The following is a 22,134-nucleotide window of genomic DNA, read 5'->3' as shown; positions in this document are numbered from 1 at the left end:
CCAATATTGGAGCTACCTTCACTAAGGGTACGGTTACTCTATATCAAATCAAACTCATGCACATCAATTTTGTCAAATTTTATATTACCGTCGTCGGGGGTGACGATGGGTCAAATGGGGGTGAGAATGGGTCACTGTTTCAAGTACATAGAATGCTTGTAGAATAGATTGAATGTATCTGAGGGCAAGAAGACTAAAATATAAGATACCTTTTTGAACGATTTTGTTATCCGACCTCTAGGCTGCAGGTAAGAGCGATGACCCATTCTCACCCCTCAGACCCATTGTCACCCCCGACGGCGGTAGTGATTAATTAAAGATTTACTACAATATACTGAATTATGAATTCTACTTTGAAAATAAAAAGTCTGATTATTTCGAACGAAAAATTGGGAGTTCATAAACTCGACACCACATCTGTGTTACTTAGGTATATTCATCTACTTTGAACCCCTAATGATTCATTTCGCTAAAATTTAAAGTTTCAAATAAAGCTCAACAATGTATGAAACAATAAACTCTAATGCATTATAAATTAGCTCGAACATTCATTTATACGCTTGTTGAAAGCGAAACCGTTTAAGTTAGCATGGTGGCTTCATACCATGTGAATAAAATCAACAGGAAGTATTTTTCATTACACGTTGATATACAAGCGATTATTTTCAACTCGTCTTCCAGCCTATTGTTGAGCACAATAACCTTTCTTCTATATTGCAAATCCAACCCTATTGCCTTGCACATGCATCCATCCATCGGTTGCTGTCAGAGTCAGAGAAAATTCAGCGCAAATCAGTGGAAAAAAGGTCAAACAAGGTAACCTAATGGTTTCGAAATCACTCAGGTAAGTGTACCTATCTGCCGCGCTCTCGATGGTTATTTGGTTGTTTTCTGTTTGAGAACTGGTCGAGAATGGACCAATGATTAATGTACTTTTTTCGCTGCGGCTGTACATATATCTTCAATACAAATGCATTTTAGTTGCCTATGAACATACCTATTTAAATTTAAAGGCTCCCCCAGACCTATGCGATTACATGGCCGAGACGGCGACAACTTGTCGCCGCGATTCTATCATTGGGTCACTGCAAGTAATGTTCTATTTACGCTTCCATACCAACGGCGACAGAATCGCTGTCGACGAGCGATAGTATCGCATCGCGTGAGTTTGGGGGAACCTTAAAAGTATTGAGCGTTAAAGGTGAGTTTGAATTATTCATATCATAGTGTATCCAACTAAATCTTTCTACATTATATTTTTCAACCAAATTCCTGTTGGTTTGAAGGGACATCTCAGCCCAATTTTTATAATCGGATTAGTGAATGGTAAATTGTGGTACCTTCAGACAAGAAAATGATTTTTCTTTTTCGTGTTTTTACATAAGTCATCTATGGTCGGAGTTTTTCCTCCTGAAAGCTCAGATGTAGATGATTAAAAGAAGTAAAACATCTTTATTCGACTGCAAACCAAATGGCACAGGGCAGCCAGCAGAGGTCGGTAGCTTTATCGATTATTGCAATTTGGTTCTCTTTCTCTCTGATCTCAGCATGCCAAGCCCAGATATTCGGTCAATTTGTCTTAGTTTAGCGCAGCACTCGGCTGAACTGGGTTAGAGGGCGAAACAATTTTATCCAGTAGACATTGGGATATCGTGAGCTTCTACCAAATCAGAAGAGTCTTGTTCGCAGATTATTTTAATTTGTTCGATGCTGTGTAGGTTTCCAGTACGGCGGTAGGCTAAATCACTGCACCTCTTGATATTTTTCCTACTTTTCGTCTTTTTCTAATCGTTTATACTGTGGTTATGAAAATGTAAATTTCGTATTTAAATGTATTGACGAAACTGTGAGTGCATGCAATTAAACTAAAGGTGCGATACATTTTCAAGGTTGGTAAATGTTAAAGAAATGAAGAAATAAAACGTTAATCTGTCGAATCACGTTAATAACTAAACTTAATTGCAAAGATGATGCCGGCTAATGACTTCATAACTTAGATTTTCAAGCGATGGAGGTTAAAACATTTTTATTCAATGTTTAATGATGGTGCAAAATCAAATAACCAAAGTCCCAAAAGACAAAGTACCTAGAACTAGTGTCTCAGGGCCAAAATCATCCAAATTCCAAGAACAAGATGTCTTCTTCATAAATGGCACTATATTCCAACTGGATCTTGGAAGAATAGATTTTCTACAATATAAGTTATTTCAAGATATATTAAAATATGTTTTATGCAAGCCACATTCAAAAACTTGTATGCAAGACAAATTATCTCCTAAAGACTGTTCTGATTCTGACAACAAGTAACAAGAGTTCAATATAGCGTTTTGACTCATCTTTCGAACACTGAAGCACATTTTTCACTTCAGAGGTCTTTATAGCACATGAATCAAAATATTTTCATTGTTTCTATCGGGTAGCGCAAGAACATAACATTCATTTAAATGCTTGATAATCATATTTTATTAATTGTAACTATCAACTTAGAATAATTTTATTCTGCCAAATTTTGTCTCAAATACCGCACACTAAAAATTGTCTCAAATTCCGAACACTTTGATTAAATTTCCAAACACCACCTTAAATGCACCAAAATTTCTACGTTCTCTTATTGTTGGAAAATAATTCAAATGACTTTTATCTGTACGCCTGCCGTGATAATTCGTTTATATGCAATATGAACGGGATATTTCAGATAAATCTCCATATATTGAGTTTTCGGAATTTGAGTTTGTCTGGGATTTGAGTCAAAACGCCCCAAACGTAATTCAGCGGAACTGCGATGGAAATGGAAAATTTGACAGAAAATATATGAGCTAACTCTCAAACTGCCGGAGTAACTGAAAAAAATGAAATGTTATTAACTTGTATATATGTACTGAGAGACACTACGTAGATTATAGGAATAATATGAAATGTGGAATATGATACATGGATACCTGGTTGGCTACAGGGTCGATACATCTATGCCTGGCGTATCGTAGAGCTCCATAATCGTCGATCTTGAGCGATGTTCCTCCAGTTTCCCCGAACGTTCAGGGTCCCAGGTCCGATTCCCCCGCGTGCAGTTAGCTTGTTCGTGGCCTTCCACGAAGTCGCCGGCCCCTATCTGGTTCTCTGTTGAATATTGTTTTCGCTATTCTTTCTTCCAACATTCGCATTAAGTGACCAGCCGACTGAAGTCTGCCATATTTTATACGATTCACAATATTTCCTGTATACTTGATGCAGCTCATGATTTTTGCGTCTGCGCCACACACCATTTTCTAGTTTCCCTCCGAGTATTGTACGCAGCACTTTTCGCTCGAAACCCCCGAAAGCTCTCCGGCCCGCCTCTTTTAACGCCCATGCTTCATGTCCATAAAGGGCCACTGGTAGAATCAGGGTTTTGTATAGAGAAAATTTCGTTTCCGTCTGCATGTTGCGGGACCTAAGCTGGTTACGTAATCCGTAAAAGGCTCTATTCTAATCAGTTTCGCCGGAAAACCATGTTCGGACATTATCTGCCACAGCTAATTTCTTTTTACTGAACCGTACGCTGCTTTGAAATCAATGAACAGATGATGAGTCTGCAAAGTTGTACTCCCGGAATTTATCGAAGATCATCCGCCGGCTAAACATCTGATCCGTCGTTGATCGGCCCTCACGAAAACCTGCATGGTATTCGCCGACGAAGGACTCCTGAAGTGGTCTGAGTCTGTTAAACAGGATACGTGACAGAATTTTGTAAGCCTAGTTCAGAAGGGTGATCCCTCTGTAATTGGCATACTCTAGTCTGTGCCCTTTCTTATAGATTGAGCATATGAGGCCATCCAACCAACCGGCAGGCAGTTCTTCATCCCCCCATATTTTCTGGAAAATGTGGTGGATTGATTGATGCAGCTGCTCACTTCCGTGTTTGAAAAGCTCGACCTGTTGAATATGACTGCACGTAAAAGCTTCGTACTGCGTTCGACGAGGCCGACGATTTACCGAACTCCCTTGTGTCTGAGGGTGCCCACAGATTTTCGTGATTCAAGCGATCGAAAGCTTTTTCTGCAATGATGGAGCTTTGGAGTTGCCACGGATAATGCGTCGCACCCATGGCGGCTCATGCCAAGATGTTGATGGTTGATCGGACGTCGAAACTTGAAGAAGTTGTTCGAAGTGCTAGAGTCAATGTTTCAGCTAATCAGTTGCCCGGTGAGTAACTGACCTGTCGCGTCAACTATCGGCATTCTTGGATTCGTCCTTGCTTCACTCAGGCGTCGTGAGATATCGTAGTGGAGGCAAATATCACCGGTTGTTGCAGCATTCTCCCCTTCGTCAGCCAGAGAGGCCATCCACACTCGATTGTTTCGTCTGCAGCAGCGTTTAACTTCCTTCTCTAGAGCCGAATATCATTGATGGGACTCATACTTGGCTGCTCTGGTTATTTCCCGCTATATTGCAGCCTTTGCTTATTCATGCTCCTAAATTTCCCGCCAGGTTGCATCTGTAATCCACTCCATCCGATGAGTGCGCAGCTCACGCAGGTTGTTCTAGCTTTTTTCAATAAAGGCATGCTTGATGGCCGTCCACTGCTTTTGTACACTGCCACTTTCCGGAACATCCGCTGCCCGAGTTTCAAGTTTTTCAATAAACGATATCTTCACAGCTGGATCTTCTAGTCGGCTGTTGAATCTCCGTTCTAGTCTCTCCTAGCTCCGCTGAATCCGAGCAATGCGTCATCGGATCTCGCCAGTTACGGGCCGATGTCCACTTAGTGCTTTTCTAAGCTGCGTGCACGCCGCGTCCAGGCAAGGTATACAGCATCGAATGGAATAATGCCCACCCTCCTTTTCCTCCTAAGCAATGGAGGGGGAATCTGCTCAACAGACATCCTGGGTTGTCCAGGAAGTGCGGGGTTAGGGACCACCTCCAACAGCAAACGAGGGAGGCAGGACTACATCCCCGACCCGCTAAACCGTTTCCATTACCGCCAAGCCCTTCGGTACAACCAGAAAGTAATGCTTTAAAAGGGGGCCAGTGCACAACGCACCCTCGAGGTTAGCTGCGTGTCCTTGCAGCACCAAACATCGTGACTCGCTTTTTTAGAAGAACACCATGGTATCGTGCCAGCGCATTGCCGGCTGTCCTCGGAAGGTGGGAAGGGTCGACTTCGCGCCTGATTCCCTCTGCACGACTGGTATCAAGAATGATGATGCCGCGTGCACCCCAAATTGAACTCTCTGCGACAGGGTCTATTCGCCAACACACAGAGCGACTTTCCGACGCGGTGCCTACGCCTGCCCCAGCCTTGACTAGGACCCCTGTTCGTCCTCGGGCTCGGAACCCGCCCGGTTGACCGACGCCGCGAAAGCGACGATACCATGTTGTTCTTCGCACGGCCACTTGTTCGATAAAAGGATCGAGTTCGACCATAGAGCATGACCACCGGTATGACCCATGAAGCCGACTCCGATCCCTTGGACCACCTCTTATTTGCGCCTGAACTAGCCATCTTTGAGTCCACGCGCCACCTTCTGTGTAGCTCCGAGACGATTTGGGCGATAGCCGATAAAGTGGCGTTCCAGCCAACTTCATCTTTACACATCCTCCGAACTAGGTTGTCCGGGGTAGTGTCCAGACCACATGTGGCAAGCATGTGGTCACGCATTGCGCGAAAGCGTGAGCACACGAACAACACGTGTTCCTCCGTTTCCTCTAAACCTAAACCACGTATACGTGAGTAGGATTACATTTGATGCGGTGTACCTTGCGTGGACACGGCGTGCACGCAGCTTGAAAAAACGCTTTGTGAGCATCGGCCCTAGAAGGTGATGGTCAGACGCGATGTCAGCGCTGCGTCTATTCCGGAATCAAGAAGATTCCATCTCCATTTTCGGCTGATGCAGATGTGGTCGATTTGATTTTCAGTTTGTCCATCACTAGAGACCCACGTGATTTAGTGCACTGTTCGATGGGGAAAGAGTGATGAATAGCTTACCGATTTTACTCATTTGTCCAAGACCATGACGTCCCATGACACGCTCGTAGTCTGTGTTGTCGGAGCCGATCTTCGCCCTGAAGTCGCCCACGTAGATCTTGATGTCACCTTTCGGAGCTTTATCCACCACGGCATTCAGTTCACTGTAGAAATTCTCATTGTCCTGTAACTCGGAAACATCGGACGGTGCATTACATTGGATTATCGTGAGGTACGTCACCCGTGTTTTAAATCTGGCAATGATTATTCACTCATTAATTGGTTCCCACTTGATGAGCGAAGAAGGAACAAGGAATAAGTTTAACGAAAAACAGTGAATAAGGGAGAAGGAAAAAGGGAAATGGAAGATGGTGTTGGAATATCAGGTATAGTCTACGACTCTTTGCTGTAAATGTAAGATGAGTAGGCGCCGGTTAGTTTTAATGTTTGTTGTTTGTTTGTTTGTTTATTAATGACACTTTACACCAGAAAGGTGCATTCGTGTCAGAGAACATGAGTTTTAGTGGCTCTTTGATGTATAGATTAAGGAAGATTGTTTGCGGGTATTGACCAATCATCATTGTAAAAACACAAATTTATCCACCAGTGGTGATGATGCCTTTCTAGATTAAGTATGTTGAATTCGAATTAATGTTGTAAATGCAGTGCTTTTTGCCTACATTTCGGCGGTTAAAAGATTTGGTGCAATTCTAGTACGCTGCTTAAAAATTACTCAATTATGAGAGTTATGGGTTGTGCCACGGCTAAAATGATTAATGATTCAATGTTTGAATTCAAACAGTGTTTTTGTTTATTTAAAAAATAAAAATAAAATTCAAACTGCTTTATTTATTGAAAAGCAAAAACAATAGTGTTCAACTAGGTAATTTGCTTCTTCGAATGAAACCAGTTGCACTCAAATCTGTCAAGTCCTTCTATATGAAACGCGTTTAACAAAAAACATATTTATGGGCTACACACATACACACTTTTGGAGTGAAATTATAGCCTTCTGGTACAACTTTGTTGTACGAGAAAGGCAAAAATTACAATAATTACAATGTTCGGGTAAAAGGCCAACAATTTAGTTGAAGGAGTCTAGCTGGGCATAACCTTGACCAAATGGTAAATGAAAAGTTGATTTTTAACATTATTGAGCACGGAACGAAAATTGTCTCAATAATTATTGAAAACCAGATCTTTCTCGTGCATACTCTTGCCCGGCGCAATACGCACACGCACACCACACACGGGGCAAACGTACGCATTTAGTTTTCTCTATGAGACTCTCTTTTTCTTAAATAAATTAAATAGGGGAATGCTCCTTGAATTCATACGATGTAGGGGAATGTGGTCGGTTGCCGGCACTGGCCGGTTGTCGGCACCTCGTCGTAACTTTTGACAGAAAACAGATGTGGTCATTTTGACATCTTTGTTGTGCCCATTGACGATCTTGTTATGCCCATTTCCGAAGCATATAGAAGCTTTTGTTTCGTTTTACAGAAAAAATACTTTTTTGTCAAGTGAAAACCCACTCCAAAGTTTTTTCTGATCATTCGCTTAGGGTCAATTTCTTCACCTCTGCTTAAGCCTTGAACCAGGTTTAAACGTATGGGTAAGCACCGCTTAAGAGTTAAGCGAAGGTGAAGAAATTGGCCCTTAGTGCTATAAACCGTAGTAAAACGATCGAAATGGTGAGCTGAGCGTATTTACAAAGAAAATTTACTCTATTTTGTGATTCAATATTGAATGCCATCGTAGCGGTCACAATTTAACTATTATTTTCATTTTTCGAAAGGGTTACTTATTTCGGTTGTCGGCACCTAAGTAATTATCAAGGGTACCGTCAACTGGGGGGAAGATGATCTTTGAGGTGAAGATAATCATTTGATGTGTCAGTCAAAAGTGTAATTTTTTTTATGAAATGGTAGTCAACAATATTCTCCGTTCAAGTAATGTTACCGCTAGGTAGAAATCCGAGTTTTTCGATTATAATCATGAAAATGTATTTTGTGGAAGAAAGAGATAGATAGTCATAAATGACACTATTTTCGTTTCAAATATTGACTTCGTAAACTTCTTTACGTGTATTTGACTACTAGGTCATAATGATTTTAGTAGAGCTGTCTTGGTCAACTTCACCCCAAACCAGATTACTCAAAAAATGTGTGATAATTTAATTTATTTTAATAAATGCGAACGCATTTCAGAAAACTACAGTTGTTGATTATTACAACGTATAGCAGTACATGTTTTGAAAATATTTGTTTCGATTTGAAATGTAAACACACATTGTTATTGCATGTTTTGTCTTAAAAATGATCATCTTCCCCCCAGTTGACGGTAATCATCAGTTTATTATGATATAGAAATGCTAATATCATCTTCCAAACTTAGACATACATGTTCATGATAGATTTTTTTTTTTAATCTTTATTAAATGTGTATAATGTACTTAGGGGCCCTCCTTAGCCGTGTGGTAAGACGCGCGGCTACAAAGCAAGACCATGCTGAGGGTGGCTGGGTTCGATTCCCGGTGCCGGTCTAGGTAATTTTCGGATTGGAAATTGTCTCGACTTCCCTGGGCATAAAAGTATCATCGTGTTAGCCTCATGATATACGAATGCAAAAATGGTAACCTGGCTTAGAAACCTCGCAGTTAATAACTGTGGAAGTGCTTAATGAACACTAAGCTGCGAGGCGGCTCTGTCCCAGTGTGGGGACGTAATGCCAATAAGAAGAAGAAGAAGAAGAAGAAGAAGAAGAAGAAGATAATGTACTTAAAAAATGTAATAAATGTAAAGGATTGGTGCGCAAATTGTTTTATTTCTCATTTTTGTCTTTTTTTCAGCAGTGAGCACGCCGGAAAACAATAAAACACGACACAAATTGAGCCTAAATTGCCTATTTTACGAATGTTATTGGTGTAGGAGCATGTCATTAATAATGGAAGATACCCTATATCAGAAGTTTCGAAGGCAATAAGATAAGGTACATACTAATTACTAAGTCAAACTTTTAAAGCATTCCTATAAAAAAATATGCTTAGACAATAGTTAGGTGCGCAAACTTGCCCCGCTCTACTCTACATGATTTTTAGGAAAATGAGATTGGAGTGACTACGATGTGAATATTTTAGGCGGGCGCGAAATTGAGAAAATGCAAATTTTGAGTCATCTTTATAATTTTGTTTCGAGGTGGATATTGGAAATTGGAAGCCGAAATGTATATTCTATCCTTTAACTCAAGTCGGTGTAAGCCTAGCTGATAAATATCACATTGCGGCTAAAAACAACAGCTACCAGCATGTCTCGTTTGTCATCGAGCCTCAGCTATGGCAAGAGAGTCATTTTTCCGCTAATTTATAATTACCTACGCGGTTCACTCGGCGATCGTGCACGATGCTACCCAAAATGTGCTACCGGTTGTTATTTGTTTTTCCTTCTTCTCAGCTTCCACCGTTTCTGTTATGCATAGGCTATCGTAGGGTGTTCAACAACACTGTCGCTAATGCTACAAACTTGTTGGAAATATGTATAAATAATAAATATTGTACTATGTTTATATAATCGTCAAGTGCAAAACATCTCTTAATATTTCTCTTTAAGTGTTCACTACATATATGCAATTTAGTGCAAATTCTGTTCTTCTGCACTACCGATATTACCCCTGACAGAAAAACTGCGATCTAGAAACATCTATGGAAAAATTCATACAAACTTCATTTATATTTGGTAGTGTTATTTCGTTTCCTTCGCCTGATCTAAAAGAAACCAGTAAAAGATTGGAATCAGCCATAAATGCGGGTTCATGCTTGTCTTCTCACTTACGGTGAGCTTCCGTACCGTAACTCGTGACGTCATTTTCGATGAAAGTATCATCGTTGTCTCGTGTCGCCGGGACCGCGCGAATCGTTAGCCACATGGTTAGCAAGTTCACAAACAGCGATCACGCTTCAGATGCTCAACATAGCATCCAGTCTTTTATAGTTTTTCAGCATCTTGATCTCTGCTAGCAGCCAGCTGTACTCTAAGGAATGACCTTTTGCCATTTGAGGGCATCTTTTTTGTATGCATTTCGCACATAATAAGGGATCGTCTAAATGTTCGTTATTTTTACTTTTGCCACATTTTTTTAGCATAGATTTTAACTTTCATTTGCTTTTGCCACGATTTGTACTGTAACAGAAGCATGTGCTGTCGGGTCGCGATGGGCCACCACTAGTAGTCATGATCCACATTTTAGTAATGATGACCTGAATGACTTAACTCATCGAACGAAGCTGGTTAGTGACCTTACATGTCAGAAAGCACATAGATGCGCATAAAGAGAGAGGATGCTGGTTTTGTCGTGCTTACAATTGTCAGTCCAATATAGGGCAAAGCTAATACTAAAGGTAGATGTAGGGTGGCCATAGTATCCTAAAAAAGGAAATGTCTTCCTTTTTCAACGAAAATCACTTGTCCTCCTTTATAACTTAAATGTCTTTCTTTTTAGATATTTTGAGAACAGTGCGTAATTGAATCCACTGTGGAAATTGTATCCGTTTTATTAAAAAAGGAGCTATACTCTTCTACAGCAAACGATACATATTACGCTTCCATATTTAATAAGCAAAAGATACTTATTCAGTTTTTGCGAATGAATACAAGAAGTATGAGAGCTTATCATTTTATGAATTGGTGTAAAGACTCGTAATTAAACTACACAAGTCATAGATAACGAAATTCGTTCTTTTCTATATAGCTGTCTTGTCTTATTTTTATTTTATACGTGCATTTTTTTATCTCTGTTTTGTTCTTGACTCGACTGTCTCTATTTTTTTAAATTCATTTAGTATTTTATGACCTAATCGAGTCTTTTCTCTATATAATTTAAATGAATCAAAAACTATGTCAAACATAAGGAATTTTATAATTTAATAACTTGTCCTCTTTTGTCAACAGAATGTCTTCCTTTATATCATGATTTTGGTAAAATGTTTTCCTTTGTGAAAATTCCATATGGTCACCCTAGGTAGATATGACTATGAAAGGTCACTCAGCGTAAGATACTGACTACTAACTGATTATTTTGAAAAAAAATATTGCAGTTTTTTTAACAACATTATGTTAAATATAAAAAAATAAATATTGTTTAAAAAACAAAAAGCATTTTTTTCCTTAATAGGCTTGTACTGAAAAAAAAAATGAAATGGTGTGTGCTCGTATCCGCATAACTCGAAAACGGTCAGGATATTTCCTCATGCAAAAATGACGAGTAAAGTTTGTATTTGTATTTATTATTATCACATCCAGCTGATCATTTTGATCTTATTGAACTACTAAAACTATCCTATAATCATCAGTACATTAGAACTAAAATAAAAATAATAACATTAACTACTACAGATTCACAAAATACACCACACATTCTTAACTGTACGAAAATACATAGAATTCAATCAAAGTTGCTCCAATCTTTAAAATTCTCAGTTATTAGGTTTCCATGTAACGTTTGGATGGTTTACAAACTCTCGAAACTTCACTTTATCTGGCCATGTATTTCGCGCCAGTGCTAAAGTTTTTAGATCAGTACTCAACACTATCTTGAATGACACGTAATCCAAAGAATTTGTATCTTTCCATTTCGGAACCAGCCTTATAACATCTCTGCAGGTTGATAACGGCGCGCATAGAGATCGGGACACCATAATTCTAATATCGTTCTCAGTCACACTCTTGTCGATATTCGTCAAACACAATGAAAACTCTTCACTTTCATCCGCTTGCTGTGATGAGCAGTCATCATTCCTTTTACTCGGCTCATGACGAATTGGCGAGGAAACAGGGGTTGAGTGATGGTATGGGGTAATTGAACCAGGCTTCCGAACTACTTGTTCAAGGGTATGGGCAATATCAGCTACAGCTCTCTTCAGCTCTTCAATTTCTTCCTGCGTAGTGCGGGATCTAGATGGATCGGTGCTAGTGGTGGCATCAGCATTTGTGCGATCTCGTATTTTGCGAAAAAGAGACATGCACGCATCGCAGATCCAAATAATATTGCCTGACAAAGCACAGATTTGAGCCGATCAAAGCGAGCTATGCCATACTGAAAGCGTTTTTCGGAGTGTTGATCTCGCGTGTAAAAGCATGGATTTCCTCAGATGTAGAATATTTTGCTTCTCCAAGCATATTTAGCACAAAGAGAAGAGTGTTGGGGAGATTTATAGAATGTCACAATTGAAAACCGATTTTATGATGTGAGCGATAGATTATCACCACATACAAACAGATGTAGGGCGTAGCTATGGTAAAACTTTTTGGGCCATGTTTTATTCCTATTTTACGTTTGTTCCTATGGAAGATCCATTAATTACGTAACGGGAAATTTTCAACACGACCCCCCCCCCTTTTGTATGAAACTTCTGAAAATTTTGCATGGATCGTCACACTTCGCCGACAACACCCCTCCCCTTTCAAGCGTTACGTAATTTATAGATGTTCTTACAACATTTCTCTACACTGAAGTTGATTTCTCGGGAGATACGCACATCATGAAAACAACTTCCACAAAAAAAAATCGGTTGAAAGACAGCTGAGTTATACCCATACTTCCTGGCCACTTTTCGTGACGGTCTCAAATTTGAAACTGCAGAATGACCCCCCAATGTTCCGGAAAGACGTAATCTTACGTCAAAATCGTTTTGTCTCGGCAACCTTTTTGAAAAACGGCGTAAACAAACGCAAATCCCAAAAATCCGCAGAAAAAAGGGAAACCATTTCCCACCAATGGCCGGCGGATTGTTCCCGAAGTTTTAATATGCGGACATAAGCAAAAATTGCGCAAACCCGATTTTCGTTGAAATTGAAGGGCTTTTCAAGATACACGGTACGCGTAAAAACCGACTCCAGTGTAAAATCAAATATCAAAGCGATTGAACACAACAATTTCATTCGGTTCAAACGCGCATTACAGATGCGTGAAAAATCTATCATTTGAAACTAATCCTAAATACGAGAACGATATTAAAATAACAAGTCCAACATCCATTTGTCTGTGCTAACAGCAAAATACGTGTTTTTTTGTTTCAAAGTGTTTCTAAATGTATGGACTGCACCAGAATATTCTCAATTTTAATGAGTACCGCTACTATGAAATACATCATATACATGTAGTTGAAAAACCATACATATTTTAATGTTTTCATTAACCAAATTAACAAAATAAACAATGTAGCTATCCTCTCCCGCAATACTTTTCACCCACAGCCATTTTACACAACTGCGAACGAGGGTAAACTCAAATCAACAAACATACAGAAGTGATCCTTCGCGATCTCGCGCGGCAAAGCACTCTACGAACTGCTTCGCCTCTTTGGCTACCGCTTCTCGCCTCTTCTCATCGCTTCCACTATGACAGGTATAAGCGATTTCCATATATCGCTCATTGAGGTAGCTTTCACGCTTCGCTTCGCTTCCCTCTCAACTCTTCTAATCGCTTCTCTTCTCTCTCAGTATGGCATCAGCCTCATTCACACCAACACAGCTGGCATGAAACGTTTTGGCGCAATTCCCTTCGCACACTGTGAACAAATCGTGATGCATCTCGATGACGAGAGAGCATTTATCACAATTCTTTTGCATTTTATCACACAATGAATGGCCGTATCGATAATAAAATCAATATTTTTTGACTAAATGTCAAGTAGTTAAGGCACTTATCACTTGAATTTGTATCTAATTTAAAACATGAATGATATCGATCAAACTGGGCCAAGTTTTGCTATTTATACGATACGATTACTTTTGAAACTCGAATACGTTGGCGAACGAAGCAGAACAACAAGCGATTGTTAGCGATTATCGGAGACTGAAGACATAAGAAACAAAGTTGTGTAAATCGTGAAATAGATACTAAAATTCAGATGCGTAGGGAAATTTTGCATGGGCAGTTCACAAATCACAATTTCGCTTACTATGCAGAATAACGTCTGCTGGGTCAACTAGTTAAATTTTGTTTTCAGGACAAAACACACAAGTTGTAAGAGCTACATAGGAGAACCGTTCCGTTTTCCATCTCACTGAACATTAATGAATCTTATCGCGGAACAAATAAATACAGCACCAATTTCGTCGCTTTGTTTTGCTGGAAAAAATCACAAAAATAAGAAACAAATCAAATTCCTTTTCGTTGCTTTGTTTTCATGGAATGAACATAGGAGCTATGAAGTCTAGGAGCAGTAACCCTATATATGTTTTTTTTGTATATGCGTAAATTGAATCATATTCGTGTTTCTGGAGTAACTATAGGTAAATAGGCTCAAGAGCTGCTAAACGACCCTTTCATTTTTATTGTCATCTGCACAAAGTTTCCTCCTGTTTTTTTTTGAATGATAAATCAATCCTTGTAGTTATGACAGAGAACAGATGGAAGGGGGAGCGAATAGAAATCAATAACACAATTCAATCCGTTACTTCTTCTCTACTGGATTCGCAGCTCACAACTAAAAAATTGCATCAAATGATGTCTTCTTTTCCAGAAACACATGCGAAGTGAGATGTGAGAAGTGAATAATGAGTAGTGACAAGTGATAAGTGGGAAACGAGAAGTGAGAAGTAAGAAGCGAGGAGTGAGAAGTGAAAAGAAACACTCACCTCACCTCACCGCAAAAAAGGGAAGGAAGAAAAAAGAAGAAATAAGGAAGACGGAAGAAGGAAGAAATAAGAAGGAAGTAGGAAGAAAGAAGAAGGAAGAAGGAAGACAGAAGAAGGGAGAAGGGTAGAGAAAGAAAAACGAGAAGGAAGAGTAGATAAAGAAGAAGGAAGAGAAATGAATGAAGAAGATAGAAATAATAAGAGAGAAGAAAGAGAAAAGAAGAAAGCAGAAGGAAGAAAGAAGAAAGAAAAAGGGTAAAGAAATAAAAGTGAAAGAAGAAAGAAGTAAAAAGAGCAAAGAAGAAGGATGAAGGGAGAATTAAAAATGAGAAAGGAAGAATTAAAAAAAAAAAGAAGTTGGAAAAATTATAAATTAAAAAGGAAGAAGGAAGAAAAGGAATCAAGAGGAAAACTGAAGTAAACAAATGATGATAAAAAAACACGAAGGAGGGAGGAAGAAAGCGCAAAGAAAAAATAAATTCGAAGGAGGAAGGAAGAAATATGAAATTAGTACGAAAAGAAATGATGGCCAAAGAAAGAAGGAAAGAGAATAACTTATTTCTCACTTTTCATTTCCTATCTTTTACTTCTCATTCGACCTAATAACCTTTTGGCCTTCTATCTAATGGCCCGATTCTTTTTTCCACAATTTGATATTATGATCATTAATAATCCTTCCCCGAGTAGCACACTTGTCACATACCAGTCACTGTGATTCATATGCGACCAAATCCAGTCACATTGGAGTTGCTGCAACAAAATCGATCCGAACTGTGCTACTAGTGTCAATAAAAATCTAATAGAAATCCTTTTAAAAATACCTGGGAATATTAGTAGTGTAAAGAATTCAATAAAAGATCTAGAAATGGAATTGAGATAGCCATAAGCAAAAATAAAAACTTATGACGGATTGAGCCCACATTCATGATCAAAGTTCAAAGGTGTACGCTCTGGGGTCAGCCGTGGTTGTCTGATGTCCTATTAACAGAATTTGGATTGACCGTTTTGACGTAGAACTACGTCTGTCTTTTCTATATTAGGGTACACTTTACGATTGCAAAAAATTGAAAATCGTCACGAAAATATGATAGACTTTGATGGTTAATATCTCAGCCGTTTCTCGATGGATTTTCAATTTTCTGGGACCATTCGATCAAGGAAGAGTCAACGCTTCATACGCTGAAGTCGTTTGTTACGCGGTTATTTTTAAAGAAATCGTTTTTTATGCGATTTTTTATTCACGCGAGTTTCTGGATTTCCGCGGTTCCTTCAGACATACTTTGGGATTTACGCGGTTTTTTACGTTGTTTTAATTTACGCGGCCCATATCTTCCGCGTAAAAACCGACTCTAGTGTGTTACAATATCTATGTATGATAATATTTGCTATTAAAAACTTGCTAACAGTTTAGCACTTGGTTTCGGTGAATCAGTCAATCTCGTAAGTGCATCGCAAGCTTCTTTTTCCATAGCACTACATTCCAACTAGAACTTGGCCTGCTTTTCAACTTAGTAATTTATCAGCATTTCTTTAGTTATTCATTGAAAGTTTTTTTTAAGTCCGCCATTGCAAGGCTTTTAGCTGGTGCAGTTCGTTTATGCTAACTTAAACGTGCGTTTTCCTTGGAAAGCTTGGGGGCATTTGACGATAGCTTCTTGCTTACGTCTGTTGATGCAGTAGAGGGTGTCGTATCCCAAAGAAGTCCGCCGATGCGAGCGTTGCAAAAGTCGTCAATAAACTGAAAGTATGGTTTTCTTGAACAAAATCAACACTCGAAACCTCACGTCGTCACCCATAGCAACCCTCGTTGCCATACCAAACTGCAGCAAGGTGATTGTGTAACATAACAATTCCAAACTGTACTAGATTATAGGGCGCATTGGGGACTTGCAACTAATGTAGGATCGGTGTAATTAATGTTGATATATTTATATCTAGAGCGATGAAATCTTTTTGAATTGGATAACAGCTACTGAATGCTACAGGGGGGTGCGGAATCTTCTTCGCTGCTGCAGTGAATGCGTTCTGGTAAACTTTCTTTGGCTCGTTTTTGCTGATTCGTAGGGGAACGGTTCGGCACTTCATCCCATAGCTCCTATTTCCATCCCATCAAAAACAAAGCAATGAAAAGGAATTTGGTTTGTTTCTTATTTTTGTGATTTTTTTCACCAGTGAGCACGCGTGTTAGCGAAAAGAAGCAACGGGATTGGTGCTGTATTTCTTTGTTTAGCGATGAGATGAATATATGTTCAGTGAGATGGAAAACGGAACAGTTCCCCTAGGTGTCTGCCGGAGTAAACGCTAAGTCCGACGCAATTCACGTGAAGGAATATTTTTTTTTATCGAGACTTGTCTCGGGGGAATAATTATTATTATCAATAACGCCGTTGACAGCCCAGCTTTCGCAATGGGTTTTTCTGTAATGAGCCACCAGGGGCTTAGACTGACTTAGCGATGGGTGGTAAGTTTCTGTAGCAGTTTGCGTCGGTGATGGTTGCAGCTGTACACTATCAGCCAGGCTTGTGCTTTTCAAATTGTGTAATCAATTATCATTTAAAATAATATAAACCTAATTAATACCAATTTAATGTCAACAATGAAGTTCAATCGGAGGTTTGGCATTGTTACCAATGCTTCGAATCGAGATACAATTATCAATTGGTAATTTGGATATGTGAACGCTTGAGAGTGTTGTTCATCCTCGATTATTTGAAAATTTTATTATTATCTTCATTTTCAAATGTTGGTCCAAAAATTATATACATCACATCTAAAGCAGATTCAGGCTGGGCTTGAGCTGGGCTGAACCTTTGAGTTTTTAGGCAATTCAACGGAAATTTGTTCGCAATGCTCTTCGAGGCCTACCCTGGAGAGACGCTATGAACTTCCCACCGTACGAACACCGATGCACCCTTTTGGATATCGAAACACTAGAGAAGAGAAGGCTAAATATGCAAGCCGTTTTCATCGCAAGGATCCTTAGGAATGAGATTGCCTGCTTTGCTCAACGAATTGAATGTAGACTTAGACGTCGTCAGTTCCGATATGGACAATTTGAACCGATAAGATTCATGATGTCGGCTTTTAATCAATTCTTCGACCGCTACGACTTCGATGTCAATGCAGCTGATTTTGGAGGCCGATCAAGCAGCTAAATCCGCGAATAAAATTTGTAAATAATATGTAAGTTTTATTGTGTTTTATTTATTAACTAGGCTATTTTTTGTATGTCAATATATGGCTTTTCCCTACCAGAGAACTTCATAGAGACAGATATAGTCAAATAAAGATATACAAGTAAATAAATTTAAAAAAAAACCTCGAATTAAATTGACTCATTATTTTATGAGCCCTCTTTATGATTTGCCTTCGGTAGTACAAATCGTAACGCATCAAGGCGTTGCCAGTGTTGCAAAACTTCCAGTTTTTTTTAATGATTTTCAGTTACGTTTAGGGTTACGGTACCAATCATGGAAGTATGAGTAGATCAACAGAAGCAATTTAGGCGACAAAATTAGCCGTTCAACATTTGGCGATTTTCCCTATGTAAAATTCACAGCATTAATATTTTAGCCAATAATGGATAAACTAATAAATTTGCTAACAAAAACAACTACCAAAAATTGCTTATACCATGAATTGTTCTTTTAGTAACGGTGAAAATTAATTTTTGGTTCCCATGCCGGTGCTATCCATTGATTTCTTATGGGATGCACCACTAAAGGGTGTATTAGATAGAAATGGCACACCGAAAATCTCCTGTAACTTTCAAACCGTATGAGTAAAAAACCTGAAAATTTGAGCAAATATTGTATCTGCAGAGTTTCATAGTTATTCAAACAGTGGTTTCAATCATGTCGTCGGAACGAGAAATTGCCAACGAAAAGGCGTCCCACCGATCGATCGCAAAACGCTCAGGATTGTAAATTCAACTGTATCTCGTGTAAAAAGAACATTCAAGGAGCATCTGAATGTTCAGAGGAAGGAAGGGAGTGGTCGTAGAAGTGGTCCAATACACAGTAAAATGACCAGGAGTCCCAAGTAACATTTCAAGTTTTATTCCGCTCTAGGAACGGTTCTCAAGATCAAATTTTAAGATCTAACAATAAAACCCACTACCACACGACAACCTTCTAATGACCACTATAAGAAAAAGATATGGCCAAGTGGCCCTCTCTGAATAACCACTATAAACCTATTATAAGAGTATTTAGAAACCCTTTTTAAACCACCCGCAAAAAAGGGAATTTGGCTGCGGCAGCTTGTAACCTGCACACGTCCGACTGCCTCGCGATAGCTGCAAAACAGCTGATTCAATCGCCACACGGAATGGAAACAAAAATCTATCCCCATGTAAGTCACAGCACACAGAACACAACACACCAACAGAACAGTCGTTGCTGATACCCAAATGAGAGCCACATTCTAATCTCCTCAAGCGAACATCAGCTGAAGGCGGTTGAAAAATTACGTTCCTAGCATGCAGCATCTTCTGGCAGCAGCATGATACTGGCTACCAAGCACGCCATAATTTTGTTTCAGGAACCCGATCCATCCAATATTCTCGCAGCATCCTATAGAATCCTCCCCGGAGTCAATCTCTCAACTCAATGATCATCAGCACGACAAACAACGATCAGCCACACATATCGGTAGGCAGAGATATCCGATTCGATCTTCCCTTTTAGTTGTCGGTTAACTGCCAAGCAGGCATACGCGCGAGTGCTCAAGCAAGTTGTATTTTTGTGATTGATTGCCTGACCGACGGGAATAGATCAAAACGAAGTGCAGTGCAGTGGGTGTTGATTATGGCTTAGGGCCAGGTAATAGCTCTGAGAAGCTGGTTCAAACCGAAGTGCTAATTTTATCCACCCTACAGTTATGGAAGCCTGCAGCTGGTTAGCCCATATTTGGTATCTGCACCGAGAAGCAACAGTGATGGAGTAGAGTTTAGATTTGCTTAGAGATCGGTAAGAGTGAAAAATGAAAATTAAGAAAAGCAACTCCGAACCGTGATATCAGTGACGAACGAAGTGATGATTGATGTTTAATTAACAGGCCTTTCATTCGCTGCAAAAATTATGTAGCGGCTTGTGAGAGCAACATCCCAAGACGACGGCGAATTGAAGTGGCTGGCTTGGATCGCTGGCAGAGGCCAGCAATCATCTTGGGTCTGTCCGGACAGACATGACGGTTTGCAGTCGCCGAGGGATACATTTTTACACTGACACACACACATACTAAACTTAAGGTTAAGGAAATTAAGCGTAAGTACTAAAATACATTTTTATTGCATGTAAAATTTATGTTTTTACTTCGATACGGTGATTCCGAATAGTGTTATTTTTTTGTTAATGGGTCCACTATACAGTTTGAACCTATTGTTGGCGGTTCTGGGTACGTGGGCAATGGGGACCAGTGCCATCTTCGCCTCTTTCGAACTTTTGTCTCCGTCTCATGCGGCCCCCCCCTCAAGGGGGAGGTGACAAATGGCGCCCAGCGTAAATGTTATGTATAGTGGAAAACCATCTTGACGAAGTTTTTCTATTACGGAGTCATTCGCTAAGAACAAAACAGTTTCTGAATTTTCATATGCAATGGTGGATGGTAATTGTAAATCTGTACATAATAGTTTTAGTATTGAATTTTATTTTGAATTGTTTTTTTAGTGATAGTGAATTTGAAGTGATCTTGCGTTATCTGAATTTTAGCAAGAACCTGTAAATTTGTAAATAGATTTTTTATTTCTCTTATTTTTTTAGTTTAGGCAATCGCGTGAATTTGAATTGAATTTATCTGAGCTTTTATTGAATTTTCTCACATTTTTATTACATTAATTAATTTAGGGTAGTGAAATGATTGGCCGATCTCAAAAGCAATTGTGATATTGAAAAGTGAATAATTAAAGTGAAAGGACACTAATGGCGTATGGTAAAGAAGGTGAAGATATCGCGAAGAAGTTTATTGATTTAGATAGTGAAGATAGTCCGGTAATGAGCGTTAAGAAAATGAGTCAGCGTGAAATACGTAGACTCACAATCTCTCCCACTTTCAGGGATAGATTGAATGATGTTTATGAGAAGAAAGCGAAAGAAACGAGTACGGCGGTAGAGAAAGAAAGTGATTCGAGCGCGCGCGGAAAGGTCGGTAATAAGGAGATGCAAATGATTCCTCCCCCGCCGGTGATGTTTCGTGAAAACCCCGCGCAATCTCACGATGAGATTTCGTACAGCGATCGCGAGCAAGGTAGACAATTCGAGAAATACACGGGCGTTAAGCACAAAATTCCGTCGAATAGAACGCCGGAGTTTCAGGAGCAAAAGGGTGCTCCTGACTTGGATTTGAATTTTAATCCTGAGGTAGTGCTTGTAGGAGAGAAGAAAATACAAATCAGTTGCTTGCTCCGGGTTTCAATATTAAATCGTGGGATCGAAATCCTGCATTTGCAAATAACCCTTTGTTCTTCGATTATAATGGTGATCATGAGCGCAGGAGAAAGTCACTACCAGTTGCACAGTGGCCGATCAAGTACGCTGGCAATGACAATGGGATTGGACTGAATCTTTTCCTTCGAAGAGTTGAATTTTTGCTCACTCTGAGAAGATGTCGAAAGAAGAGTTATTTGAATCAGCCCACTTTCTTTTAGTAGGGCCTGCTCAAGATTGGTTCGTTGCAAAATGGCCAATTTTGCGCGAAAAGAATTGGGATTATTTTATTCAAGCATTGAGGCACCAATTTTGCCAAGTAACATCGATCACTACGTAAAGGTACGATCGTTCTCGATGTTCCAGGGGAAAAGTGAACTTTTTCCAACTTTTGGTGCGCATGGAGCAGTTCTTTTATGCCGAACCACTCCAATGTCTGAGCAAGACAAATTCGATATAATGTGGCACACAATGAGGCCCATCTACCGAGACCGACTGGCCTTAGTAGACGTCACAGATTTGCACTCATTGGAACGACTATGTGCTAGAATTGATAACAATAATGAGGCAATGATGAATAGATTCGCTCTTTCTTTCGATAATCTCAAGATTAATGAGATTAATAATGCTAATGACAATCCAAGGTCAAATGCTAATTGCAATATCAGACCTACACCGAACAGCAGCAGAAGCACAAACCAACAGAGATTGCAACAATCTAATCAAAATAATACCAGAAATAATTCAAACAACGACCGAAACAACCCACACATTTTGAATCGAAATCCTTATTCACATAGTGACAGGCAAAGAAATGACACAAATTACAACAGTAATCAAAACATTCAACAGGAATTTCGCCCAGAGCATGGCTGGAGGGAATTAAACTTAGAAGATATTTTGCGTTACTACAAAATTCCAGATCGACGAATTTGTTTTAATTGCAGAAAATTTGGTCATCATTTCACGAAATGTTTCTCGAGGCGCAATGTATTTTGCTGCATATGTGGACTTCCTGAATTCCATTACGAGGAATGTCCATTTTGTGAGGCAAAAAACCAAAGAAGGGAAAATTGAAGGAGGTGGTTTTCCCAAGTTCTGAAATTCCTCCAAATTTGAGTTGTGA

The 22,134-nt window shown here is 39.4% G+C and overlaps 1 protein-coding gene and 1 long non-coding RNA gene across 2 annotated transcripts in view; one reads left to right on the top strand and one right to left on the bottom strand.

Annotated features, from left to right (window-relative positions):
• LOC134227105 (mucin-2) overlaps nucleotides 1-22,134 on the bottom strand; it is a 178,462-nt gene that overhangs the window by 56,763 nt on the left and 99,565 nt on the right. The gene's annotated exons all lie outside the window — the stretch shown is intronic.
• LOC134226771 (uncharacterized) lies at nucleotides 19,276-19,933 on the top strand. The gene is made up of 3 exons (XR_009983554.1): nucleotides 19,276-19,406; nucleotides 19,463-19,553; nucleotides 19,642-19,933. It is a non-coding gene; the product is annotated as an uncharacterized LOC134226771 (long non-coding RNA).

Source organism: Armigeres subalbatus, chromosome 3 (genome assembly GCF_024139115.2).
Source record: "Armigeres subalbatus isolate Guangzhou_Male chromosome 3, GZ_Asu_2, whole genome shotgun sequence".
NCBI lineage: Eukaryota > Metazoa > Arthropoda > Insecta > Diptera > Culicidae > Armigeres > Armigeres subalbatus.
This window is presented reverse-complemented; position numbering and strand designations above follow the sequence as displayed.